The sequence below is a fragment of the Pelodiscus sinensis genome, chromosome 22 (assembly GCF_049634645.1).
Source record: "Pelodiscus sinensis isolate JC-2024 chromosome 22, ASM4963464v1, whole genome shotgun sequence".
In the NCBI taxonomy this organism is placed as follows: domain Eukaryota; kingdom Metazoa; phylum Chordata; order Testudines; family Trionychidae; genus Pelodiscus; species Pelodiscus sinensis.
The window spans coordinates 24,385,746-24,398,943 of record NC_134732.1 but is presented as its reverse complement, the minus strand read 5'-3'; the positions used below and the strand labels follow the sequence as shown (position 1 = coordinate 24,398,943).

The 13,198-nt window shown below is 51.1% G+C and overlaps 1 protein-coding gene across 1 annotated transcript in view; it reads right to left on the bottom strand.

The window, feature by feature from the left end:
- ADGRD2 (adhesion G protein-coupled receptor D2) overlaps positions 1-12,431 on the bottom strand; it is a 97,020-nt gene extending 84,589 nt beyond the window's left edge. The window contains exon 1 of the mRNA XM_075905672.1: positions 11,503-12,431. The gene's annotated coding sequence lies outside the window, so the exon portion shown is untranslated. The remainder of the gene's footprint in view (positions 1-11,502) is intronic.
- Positions 12,432-13,198: the final 767 nt, after the last annotated feature.

Here is a 13,198-nt window from a genome sequence, read left to right as displayed (position 1 = left end):
GGGAAATAAAACGGTTGTCCCCTCTAGCTAAAACCTGCTGTTTCGTTTTCCCCAGACTCCCAGCCACCAACTGCTCCACAGTTTGGATGCCAATCCAATTCTGATGCCTCTAATTCACCTCGGAGACTGTTTATTTTAACTTTATCAAGAGAAGAGAAAAACAACTGTGTTAGACGGAAAGAGAGCATCTGGCAGCCAACGTTCTCCTTTCACTCCCAGGTACCAGCCCGGGCCAAGAAATGGGTGGAATGAGCCAATAGAGCAACACACACAAAGAGCGGGAATGTGCAGGCTTAAGGAGGTCCCCATTGCGGTCACCCCGATGTGGAGACAGAGGGCACTGCTCCAGGAGGCAGCCCTCCCTCAGGAGCCAGACAGCCCGACATATGGGACCTGCTGCAATATCTTCTGTAGTAGAAAAAGAGAGCCCACATTGACCTGCAGCCTGCTGGATTTTACCAGCTGACTAACAGAGCCCTTAGCTGCGCACACAACTGCAAGGTACCCAGGGCTGCGAGGTCTCATCCTGCTGTCCATGTTAACGACGGGAGCAGTTAGGAGATGCAGACACAGTGTTTAGGTTGTTTCGGTGTCTTTAAATCTCAGGCTTCTTCCCCACCCCCCATTAAGAGCCATGCTGCTTTGCAACAATGGCAACATATTCCTCAAAGTATTCCACTCCCAGCGCCGTGGTGTCCAACACACTAGCCATATGTGCAGGGGCGGCCCGTGAGCATAGGCAGACTCGGCGGTTGCCTAAGGTGCCGCCAGCCCGGGGCGCCTGATGATGATGTCACAGGGCGCCTGATGATTACGTCATGGCCATTGACGGCTGTGCAGGTGGGGGTGCCAATCGCGCCTTCCACCTGGGGCGCTAGCTGCCACAGCCGGCCTTGGACCACTTCTGCACCTGTGGCTATTTGGCCGGCTGAGCGTAGCGAGTTTGCTATCGCAATAGCCACTACAGTGGCTACTGCTTCAGAACTGGTTGGACACCACGGTCCTAAAGCAATCCCCTCCCTTCGCTTCCTAGGAGAAGCGAGTACAGGAGTTTCATCTTGATTTCAACAAGCCCGTTCTCAGCTATCTGGAGACTGTCAATCTGAACAGCACCATTCGCATGCCCCGAGGAGGCTGCATTCTCGGCTTTGAGAGAGGTGTGTACTCCTGCCATAGCAGGATCCACAACGGTTCTGAAAAGTCTGCATGCAGCATGAGAAACAGTCGTTTCCTGATTCAGGCAGAGAACATAGGTTCTACTCCCAAGGGTAACACCAACTTCATGCAGGGTCTTGGTCACATTCCAGCACCCAGGCGCCTCACAGTTGCTCTCTGTAATCAAAAAGATTATTCTTATCCTGTAGGGATAATTCCTAACTATAGTCACACTGGGTGGTAAGATAGAAAGCACAATGGGAGTGCTCTGTCATTAGTGGTTTTACTTAGAATTAACTGGAAAGTTTCTTTCTAAGGGTACGTCTTGACTGCAAGGCTATTTCAGGATACTGAAGGTTTATTTTAAGAAATAGCGCATCCGTTATTTCGAAAGTTATTTCAAAATAGCATATGCGTTCCTTGGACATGGGGTAGCTATTTCAGCATCTCTGTGAATCTCATTCCTCAAGGAATAAGGGAGGACTCGAAATAGTGCTGTATTTTGAAATCTGGCGCTGTGTAGACGTGCCAAATTTCAAAACAAAATGGAAATAAGATCCGCACTAGTGCAAATTGCATACCTTATTTCAATTTTAGAGTGCAGTCGAGACATAGCCTAAGAGGAGAAACTTAACTGCAGAATCAGGAAGCTTTGCATTGATCTGAGGGCAATGCGGCTGCATGGCATGCCCAGTGCTGAGCTTGGGGGCTGGTGGAGAGATTAGAACCCTGTTTGTGTTAGTCCCTTCAAGGGAAACCCTGGCGAGTTTAAGTGTGATGCTCCTGTTTTTGTGTATCAGAGTTACATGTTCAGATACTAGCTCAGAGTCCCCATAATTAGGCCTGGCTTTGTGCTGGGAGCTCTGTTCATACCGAGGGTCAGTTTTCCAGGCTGGCGAAGCTGAAAGGCACTTGTTAAACCACTGCACGTGTTTTTCCACTTGGAACCACGACGGTTCTCCCTCCCAGGACACGTCACTAGCAGTAACACGATGCAGGACACCTGGTGAGTTAAGTTGGGGGGGGGTCTACTACCTAAAGACGCTCCAAAGTACTCCCCTCTGCTGTGCGACCCAGGGGGAGCCCTGGGTATTGGAGAGTCTCTTCCTACACTGTGCTTTATTGAGTCCCAGGTGGTAGAGAGAGAGGCATCCTCCGTAATCTACACAGCTGGTCCGCTCACTGGTCCAGCAACAAAGGGGAAGAGCAACCTTTTTAGATCTGGAAAGGAGTTCTGTTTTGCCCAGAGGCTACTGCTCAAACCAGGCCTCCTAAGGGGTCCTCTGCACTTCTGCTCAGACTTCAGCTCTGGGCAGCAGCAGCTGTGGAAGCTCCGCTCCAACGCTGGTTCCAGGCTGAAATCAAGGCTGCTGGGGCAGAACTGCATCCAGCTCATCTCCCAGAGGAAAGCCTGACAGTTAGGGTTGCCAGGTGTCCGGTTTTTGCCCGGACAGTCTGGTAATTGCGTCTTCTGTCCAGTAAAAAAAAAACCCTGAAAATACCGGAGATGTAAAATGGGGCAGAGCTGCATCCAGTTCTGCGGTACAATCACGTAAAGTTTTCCAAACTTGCGGCTTTCTTCTTGTCATTAACATCTTTGGATGATGCTAAGAGATCACGTCCGCTCGCTGTACCCTGCCGCGTAACTCAACTCAGTGTGAGGTTTCAGCTGTCGGACTAAGGGAGAAAAACCTTACAAGTACTGGGGTGAGCAGGGGGAAGGGTTTCAAAATCCATTTTAGCCTTCAAACACAGGGCTTCTAAATGGAGCCGCTCATTTCATGTCGCTGGCCCTTTCAAAGTTGCATTATGTGTGATACAAGGTGCTAATACCATATAGTCCTGTGCACATTTACAATGTTACGTAAGGCTGAAAACCAACCATTGTCACTGGTGCAGACACAAACACTATCTCCAATTCAGCTAATAGCAAGAACTATTACAGATAATATAAGCCTTCACGACAGTATTAGCCCTACCTACAACATTTCTGAAACACGGTCTATTAGAAACAGTCTTTTATAGCAGGATCAAAGCTAGTGTAAGACACAAACTGCTTTTGATATGTTTGGTCTTCGTCCTTTGCAGGGAGAAGATACCAAAGAGTGTATATTTTACAGGAGCGATAGCTTTTCATCCAGATTAAGGGAGAGCAAGGCAATCCCATGAAAGGCCCTGGCCAATTTTTGGCCAGCTCAAATGCAGACTGGGAACTTTTATCACTACAAAATATTTAGCAAAATGTTACCTCCCCTTGTTGAGTCAGATTTACTTTCTAAAACATTTCCTTGGGGAAAAAAAATCATAGAATTATGCCCACCTCAACAGCATAGCCTGCCATTCTGTTGAAGACACCTATGCTTTGTTGTGCTGAAAACCCAAGTAGGAAAAAGACAGTCAATTTTGTTCTAGTCCTTAATATGGCAAAATTATCTAATCTGTACAAGTCACAGAATCACAGAAGATTAATGATGGAAGAGACTTCAGGAGGTCATCTAGTCTAACACCCTGCTCAAAGCAGAACCAACCTCAACTAAATCAGTCCTGTCCGTGTTGTGTCAAGCCAGGACTTAGAGGATTTTAAGAATGGAGGTTCCACCACCTCCCTAGGTAACCCATTCCAGTGCTTCACCATCTTCCTAGGAAAAACCATTTCACTAAAAACCAACTGTGACGGGTTGTTCTCGGCCCGCACTGAGGAGCCCGAGGGGGGGCAGGGAGAGACAGGACCCTCCGCCATGGCGCCCAGCGGGAGAGGGCCTGCACACGGCAGACGCCGGCCGCGGAGGCTCCCTCTGTGGCTGCAAAGACAAGCTGCGGCTAATACGCCGCCCAACGTACAGCAGCCGGGAGCAGGGCAGGATGCGGCGGGAGAGCGCGCACCGATGCCAAAGGGGCGGCGCGCCGGCAGCGCGTCACCTCTGGCAGGCCATTTAAAAAGGGCCCGCCAGCAAGGCAAGGGGAACGCGATCGGGGAGGCCGGCTCCCAAAGGGTTTGGGGCCAGGTGCGGGGAGACGCCACCCCAGGAAGCCCGGAGCCCCGACGAGGACCCCCGGAGGCGAGGGGTCGAGGACACTCGCAACTGCGGGCCCTCAACGGACGCGGACCTCCTGGTGGAGGACGGACTTCACCAGCGCCAAACGACCGAGCCACGGTAGGCTACGGGGGCCCCACGGGGAGGCCGACGGGGTCAGCGGCGGAGAGGAAGCAGCCCGGGGCGGGGCCCTTTTGGCAACTGTGGGTGGACGCGTTTCGGGAAGGAATCCAACGTCCGCCACACAGGGAGTTAGCTGACCCCTATGCTTAAGGCCCCGGGCTGGGACCCGGTGGAGAGGGTGGGCCTGGGTCCCCCTCCCCTCCCGCCGTCGTCGGGAGCAGCAGGGCACGCCAGCACCAACGAGCCGGAGCCTCCGGCAGTGACCGCAGGGAAGAACCCCGCTTAAAGGAACAGGTGACCTCTGGGCTCGCAGATCCCCCGGACTCGGCGGAGCGGGGTGATCGCGCCCAAAGACGTTAAATCGGACTAGACTCCGGGACCAACGAGCCGGAGGCCGTCGACGGGGTCCACCGAACCCCTCTCCTGGGGCGGGAGGGGGTGATCGCACCCCGCAGCGGTCACACCAACCTAGACCTCTGTTCCCACTACAACTTGAAACCATTGCTTCTTATTGTGTCATCTGCCATCACTGAGAATAGCTTAGCTCCATCCTCTGTTTGGGAACCTGCCCTCCTTCAGATAGAAGCCTTCAACTACCAAATCCCCCCTCATTCTTTGCTTCTGCAAACTAAATAAGACCAGTTCCCCAGCCCCCTCATTATTTTCTTTGCTCTCTGGACTCTCTCCAATTTGTCCACATCTTTTCCAGAGTGGGAGGCCCAAAACTGGACGCAACACTCCAGATGTGGCCTCACCAGTGCCGAATAAAGAGAAATAATCACTTCCCTCGATCTACTACTAGTACAGCCCAATATGCAATTAGCCTTCTTGGCAACCAGGGCATGCTGCGGACTCATATCCAACTTCTTGTCTACTGAGATACCCAGGATGTTTTCTGCAGGACTGTCGCTTAGCCAGTCAGTCCCCAGGGCCTGTAGCACTGTTTGGGATTCTTCTGTCCTAAGTGAAGGACCCTGCACTTAGACTTGCTGAGCAGCAGCAGATTTCTTTTGGCCCAATCTTCCGATTTGTCTAGGTCACTACCTCCAGCATAGCCACCTCTTCCCCCAGCTTAGTGTCATCCACAAAGTCCTCCCCGCAAATGAGAAAAAGCCATCATGCTTCCCTTTGTTGAACGACCTACTGTTCTATAGATTAGAGTTGTTACTCAATCTAGTTTAGAAAGACTGTCTTTAGAAGAAATTAACTTATGATTTTGCTTCATTTTAAAAGCCACACACGTTTTTCACTCTTCCATTGAGTTAAGAGTTTAACCACCTAAGGTTTTGAAAATTAAACTTTTAGAGGAGAATTATTAAGTGGCCGACTCTGATCAAGGGACTCAATTTAGTTTCTTTCCTCAAATAAGCCTGAGATGGCTTGAGACAGCAGTTACATTTACAGTGGAGTTCTTACGTGTATGATTTCTCACATCCAGTTTGTCCATAAGCAAATAGGTAAGCATGTGAATCCTCACAGACTGTCTAGGAACGCTTGGGCCAAAAGATAGTTCACTGTTTCTAGACTGGCAAGTCTCTTCTCTGGATTATGAGGCCCATAACCATAGTCTTAGAAGAAAGCTGGCTGCTTGTTTGTGTGAGGCTGGTGTATCGGTATTTCCTTTCCAGAAAGGGAACCACCACATTTTGCTCCAGCTCACTGTTGCCTGTGAAGTCAGAAAAGAGAAATTTTAGTTTGGAGACAACTAGTTTGAGTTGCCACAGTAGGAATTGCAAGTTGTGTATCTTTTTCCACTTTTCTTCTGAAAGAGGGTTTTCTGACAATTGGCCCGTATACACTGGGCTCAAGGTTTGGAAAAAAGCCTCTTTCGGAACATCCCTTCTTCCTCGTAGAACAAGGTTTACTGGGATGCTGAAAAAACATCTGCTTTTCTGAATTTTCTTTTTCGGAAAAGCAGACTTGTTCCTTGGACGGGGCAGAGCTTTTCCAGGAAACTCTGCATTCTAGACATACCCTTAGAGGGGTGAAGTGGCCACCCAGCTCCTAGCATGGAATATCTACATTGGATATGGTTCCAGAGAACCATCTTCTCATACTTTGCCTCTACTGAAACGGGATCCTTAATATTCTCAGCCCAAACTTTATCTGGGCTTGGCTGTTTCTTGACTACACTCTGTTCCTGTCCCCCTAGCAGTCTGCTTCATGCTCTGAGAAACAATCAATTTCGTTCTCTTGAACTGAACCTAGAATGACCCATGTAGTTGGGCATCAAGTTGAGTCAGACAGCCAAAGTCAGGATCTGTGTGCCTTCCCAAAACTCTGTGTGCCTTCCCTTAACACATGCACACCAAACTGGTTTAGTTCAAGTATCTAGCATAAGGATAAGAAACCAGGCTGTTCCCCTTGTTGCTGGCTAGCAGACAGGTCATCAGAAAAAGCATTAAGTCTGATTTCAAGCAGAGGGCACTGCTACCCAGCCTCACCTGTCAGGTGTCGGATACACCTTTTAAAATAATACTCAAACTGCCCCTGGAAATTCAAATACATTGGAAATGTAAGGCCGATTCTGAAATTGGCAGAGTTACTTATCTTTACAACAGGCTGAACCAAACCCCCAGGCATTCAAAATGCAGATCTGGAATATGCTACCCAAGCCTGTTTGTGTTTGGAGAGTAAATTAAGGCGTTGAGTTTAATATTTATGGCTCAGTAGCTGTAGATAATAATTTCCACGTCTGATGTTAAAGACACCAGGAGATGGTGATGTAAGGAAGAGGCAGCTTAGCAGCACATCTGTAGTCTGATCATGCGGGCTTCAACAGAAGCTATTTACGAGCCCAGCTGAGCCAATAACTAGGCCCCTGTTTACTCAGTCTGAGGTGGGTTCAAGTTCTGCTGCTCAGTTTTTATCTGTGGAGCTGAACCAACAGGCAGGATGCCGGCTGTTCATACTGGAGGCAGACTGGGATAGACGATGGGGGAAAGGAAAGGGTATTTATAGCTGTGTGCTGGAACTCAGTAGATGACTATGTTCTCATGGGTTAGCTCACAGCCCTGTTGGAAAGTTATCTGTGGGTAGTGGCCTGACCTGACGGCCGCAGCGAGGGCACCGTTTTCTCCAGAAGAGACTTGTAGTGGGGCAGCTGCCCCACTCCTCCAGGGAAGGGGTTAAAGCAGGCTGGAGGGAGTCTGGGCAGCATCTCAGCCAATGAGAAAAGGGCTCTTCGAAGGAGCCAATCAGAGAGCAGCATGTTGGGGCAGCCCTGGTTTTAAGGAGCTGTTCCGCAGAGCAGAGGGCAGTTGGAGCCTGATCACAGAAGGGGCAGGACCAGTTCCCATTCCCAGAGAAACACTTTGGCTATCACAGTGCTGGGCAGGCTCCGGGGAGTAGAGTAAGAGACTCCAGCCTGATACCAGCCAGGCTGCAGGCCTGGATACATGGGCCAAGGTGGTGCAAGGGGCCATGGGGAAGTGGCAGAGGGGAAAGCCGGCAGTTGAGGGAAAGTGACGGAAGGCAGGACAAGAAGGTCGCTGGGCCAGGACCCAGAATTGTGGATGGTTCTGGGTCCCCCCCATTATACTACAACTTGCCACCAAGGAGGGTGGCTAATGCAGACTGCAACTTGCCCTAAGAGAAGGGGCCAGATCCTGGCTGTAGCTGACCACAGCAGAAGATGCAAAGACGGAGGACGGCTGACACCCCCGGAAGGGGGGCAAGCGAGCGTGGTGGGCACTGTTGGCGGGCAGTGGCCTGACGAGGACACCATGATCCTGGGAGCAACGTGGGTCCAGAGGAGAAGGTGGCGAGAGCGCAGAGCAATGACTGGCGAGACACCGGCCAGAAGGGGGCGCCCTGCTGAGGAGGGAGCTAATTCCTGGCGTGACCAGCAGGCGGTGCCACGGCGGTGAGTCTCGACCCCCGTGATAGTCAGTCTGTAACATGCTTGGCTGGCTTCTGGCATAAAAGGCGTCTCATCTTCCGGATTCACGCCACATCGGCTCGTTTCAGCCCTTGTCACAATTGCATTCCGGAGACTGAGCCCCTGGAGTAAAATGAAGTTCCAAGAACCTGGGGCCGGCTTCCTTTTCACTTCAGTCCAGAAACGCCGCACTGCTCGGTTTTTCCAATTCTGTTATACGCAAAGAGTTACAGCGTCTTAGAAAGAGATCTGTAACCCAGGCAACGCCGTAGGTTTAACAGAGTATCTGGGTATCATATGGATAATTAAAAAAAAAAATACTACTACTCCTTCACTGCTTTTCAGTAGCTTTCCCTTCACAGTTCAGAAACCTGAGATGGCAGCTATATGCTGGCCAACAGGCATCTTCTGTTCATTGCCCACACAATCCTACTTCAGGAGGGACGGAATCATTCAGAAAATTCTCCCTCCACCCCTGTTCCCTGCTAACAGAGGTGTTGACAAGTCCCAGGGCATCATCAAGCATTAGCAAAACCAACAAGGAGTCCGGTGGCACTTTAAAGACTAACAAATGTATCGAACAGATTTCTTGTGTGCACTGATGTCACACTCCCATCTCTGTATTCCCCCCCCCCTTTTTTTTTCTTTTCTACATCTGAAGTGAGTTGTAGCTCACAAAAGCTTACACCCTAATACATTTGTTAGTCTTTAAAGTGACATCCAGACTAGGAATGTTACATTTTGATTAATTGGCTCATCGAGCAGTTGATGCAATTTGCTACACTTCAAAGGCGAAAATGCTGTGGGGAGCATGGGGCCAGTAGGGGCAGACCCCTGCCGGCCCTGTTCTCCCCACAGTGTTTCAAAGCGGCGGCAGCGCATGGAGCCCAGGGTCAGCAGAGTCCTCAGCTGATCCTGGACTCCATGCAGCACTGCCACTTTGAAACATCGCGGGAAGCACAGGGCCAGCTGGGGACTCTGGTTGGAGACCCCAGGCTGCTCGCAGCATTTCAAAGCAGCAGGCCCCGGGCTCCATGCGGCACTGCCACTGAAACACTTCATGCAGCCCACCAGCTGGCCCTGGGCTGCACGCCACACTTCAAAGCAGCAGTGCCACGTGGAGCCCAGGGTCTGGCCTCAGGCTGCACTCAGCCCTGCTGCTTTGAAGCTCCCCTGCCTCTCCCTGCCCTTACTGCCTCTTTTCTGATTGGATAATCGACTAGTCATTCACATTCCTGATCCAGAGTCTTTTTTTGTTTTTGGTTGAAACAGATGAACCCAGCTATCCCTCTGAAAAGTATTAGCAAATATGTCAGAGTTTTGAAGTCTCATTCTTGTTGGTGGCAATGGGAGTTAGGTGCCTAGGCAGTTCTGAACATCTCTACATGCCAGCTCTCCACATAGTCCTCTCTCCACGCCGACTTAACGCCACTCCTTTTATCAATCCGTGGGGAGAAGAGTAGAGAAGACTACAGGGTTCATTATCGTTCATATGGACCAGCCTTCACTACCCCACGTCACGCAGACATCACTTAGAACTGTATCTGTACTCCAAGAACATGGCGTGGAGACCATTGTCCAGAGAATACAAGAGACACCTGGATTATAAATATTCTCCTAGACAATGTGCAGTGCTCTTCGCAAGGCAGTGAACCAGTCTCAGCTAAAACAAACCTTTCAGAAATTCACATGAAGCATCACTCAATACAGGCGCTCTCTCAAAGAAAAGAGCACGGTAGTGCCAGACCAGAGTGTCTAAAAGCAGCATTTTGGCTCTATCTGTAAGGCTTTAAAGCACATCATTTGTAACGATCTTTGCTCCTTCACGAATATGGCCAGGAAAGCATCAGCTGAAATACTGAAGTCTGTTTTCTGGACATTCTGCTCAAACTCTCTTCATTTCATAGTTTGGGGGCACGAGACGGTGACATGAGAGCTGAGATTGGTGCATTAAGGGATAAAAAAAATCTATGGCTGAAATGGATTTCCCCCTCCTTTTTCCTGGCTTTGCAGGAGGAAGAGGATTTATTATTGTATTAGTAGGGCTGCATTTTCAAAAGCCATACTGAGCCATTGATAGGACTTTAGTTAGATCCATACAAAAAAGTCTGATTTAGGACAGGGATGGGCAAAAAGGCCACCACAGACTGGATCTGGCCCTCCAAGCGGGTTGATCCAGCCCCCGGAGGCCCTGCCACTTCTCCCCCCGCCACCTCCAGGCCAATTAGGGTCTGGAGGTGGGGAGCACCTTTGCCCCTTTAGAAGCACTATGCACTCCTAGCTGGGCGGGAGGAGACTTTGCGTGCTCCCCTGCCCCCAAGCTCTGATTGGCCTGGGGGCAGAAGGGGAGCACATGAAGTCTCCTCCCACCCCAGGGGCATGCGCACCTAGGGAGAACCTCTGTCGGAGGGGCAAAGACGTCACATGCTCCCCCACCCGCAGACCAATCACGGTCCATAGGTGGGGAAGCAGGGAAGTATCCTGGCCCTGCCCCTCCCACTTGAGGCCCCACCCCTTCCAGTACAGCCCGGGGCCACTTCAGAAATTTTTGAAGTGGCCCCCAGCAAAAAAAGATTGCCCACCCCGACTTAGTAGCATCAGACACTGGTGTTCTTGGTTCCCCCACCACAGCCCTCAGCGCGCTTTACAAGGGCAGTTGTGTCCCACAACGCGTAAGTGAGAGAACTGCATTATTCTCGGTAGAAGTTGCGACTCAGTCCTGGGCCCCTGACCTGTGTTCAGGCCTAGAAGGAAGCAGTTCCAGGTCCGGCCCTTTTCCAGGGCACAGAGTGGCTCAGGCCCCAAAAGCCGTTCAACCGTCTGTAGGCCCAGCCCAAGCCCTAGCTCCAGGGCAGGGCAGATACACAAACAGTTCACAGGTGCCGTCCTGGCTGCAGGCTGAGTACGTAGTTTCTTAGGCCCGGCCCTTGGTCAGGGCGGTGCAACAAACCGTACAAACAAGGCTCCGACCTGGCTGCAGGCTGAGCAGCAGTACAAACAGTCACCAGTTTTAAGGCCCTCACCTGTCACAGGGGTTGGGTCTCCTCGCTGGCAGAGAGTCGACAAGCAAAGGGTTTTGCCCCCACAGGGGAGGGGTCGCAGGGGGATGCAGGTCCACCCACTACCCTGCGCCCAAGCCCTGACAGTGGCTGCACGGCGGCCACTGGGTATCGAGACACAGCACACCAACCAGGTCGGTGGGGATCCGAGCTCCAACACGCTGTCCACCCAGTCTCCATCTCCTCAGCTGCCCCGGGGTCCATGGTCCCTGGGCTGCTTCCCAGTTCTCACGGGGGGGGGGGGCCCTACCTGGCTTGGGCACTGCTCCTCAGGGTCAACTGGGGTGCAGGTGCTGGCAGCATGGCCATAGGTTCCGGCTCAGGTGGGGGCCCAGGTGGACCAGTCCAGTCATCGGGGCCTGGCGAGGGTCCCAGAGGTCTCGGCAGCTCTGACCAGTCGTCAAGGCCCAGCAGTGGCAGCCTTGGCCAGTCACTGGGGGCCGGCAGCAGCCCTGGTGGCCCAACCCAGTCCTCCCGTTGCAGGCAGCATGGCTGGACCTTTTGCCGCTGGAGCTTGGGCTGAGCATCTGGCCTGCCCGGCAGCAGAACTTTAACTGAGCGCCGAGCCCAGCCTTTTATACTTCCTGCTTTGGCTTTCTGCTTCCTGTGGGTGGAGCCAGATCATTCAGGCACCACCCACCGAGGGGTCTTAAAGGGCCCTTCCTCTTCTGAGTCAGAGGGCAGCTATGTTGCTTGCCTAGACTCTCTCCTTTTAAATAGGCAGGAACAGGCACTGGCAAAATTTTGACTAGAATCCAGATTCTGCATTTCCTGATCTAACAGGAGAGGCAAAATCCCTCTCTCCACCTCCCCAACTAGTTAAGTCATGCAGATATTTCCTATAGTTTCAGATTAGAACAATACTAGCATTTGTATCCCCCAGGGTTTGAGTGTGCCTCTAGCTTCATAACATGAACTAATGCATTCCTCTTCACTTCCTTCCTCTAGTCCTTCTGTCACCTTTAATAGATTTCTTAGGGAACCAATGATTCGTTCTCCACTCCAGCTTCACGTTAGAAGTTAAATTCCTATAGGACTAGAAGGTCAGTTAATAGGCGCTCAAAGCGCAATGCTGGAGGAAATAGTTGGGTTATTTGTACCCGCTCAGTAAAAGTCTGCTCATCCAATTATAGGCTGCACTCTGCATGCCACAGCCAAGCCCAAGGCCATGTGTTTGAAGAACTTCCTCTGGACACACTCCAAGTAAGCAAACTTCAGCAATGGCCTGGACTGGCAGACGAGATTTATACTTTATTTCCGGCTAAAAGGGAGGAAGCGTCACTCCTTCCTTCGGGTTTGCAAATAAACTTGTTTCATGTAACATTCTAGTAACCAGGATTCTAGTAAATCAGTCTTGGTCTAGACCTCTCACTGGTGCTCATTACAGGCCTCGCTGTGTCATTTCACGCCTCCGAGAAGTCTCTCTCTCACTTTCTCAACAACGTGAAAAAAATGTTTTCCTTTTAAGCAAGTCAATTATAGCGAGTTACAAATACCTGATCCAAACCTTGCAGAATGGATCTAGTTTTCTAGAAAAGTCAGATCCAGGTTATATTTCCTATGTTTTTTACCCCCCACTCATGGGGGCAGGGGACTGGACTCAATGACCTTTCAAGGTCCCTTCCAGTCCTAGTATTCTATGATCTGTTTGGAAAGGACATGTGGGTCTCCTTTGAGACTTGCTCCAAACAGCGCTGGCCTTACTATGAGGCGAACTGAAGTAGCTGCCTCCGGTGCCAGACTGTGGGGGGAGGCACCACTCGTACCAAGAGTGTAGAAAATTGTGTCTGCTGCATATGTATTCTCTCTGCTCTAGATGCACAGAGATGGTGGAGTGCTGTGCTGGAGGAAGGAGGGCACAAGAGACATAACAGGCAGGCAGGAAAAAAGTGGCATGGGGGCGTCATTTGAGCTCCCTGCCTCTGGTGCCAAAATGTTGTGGGCCA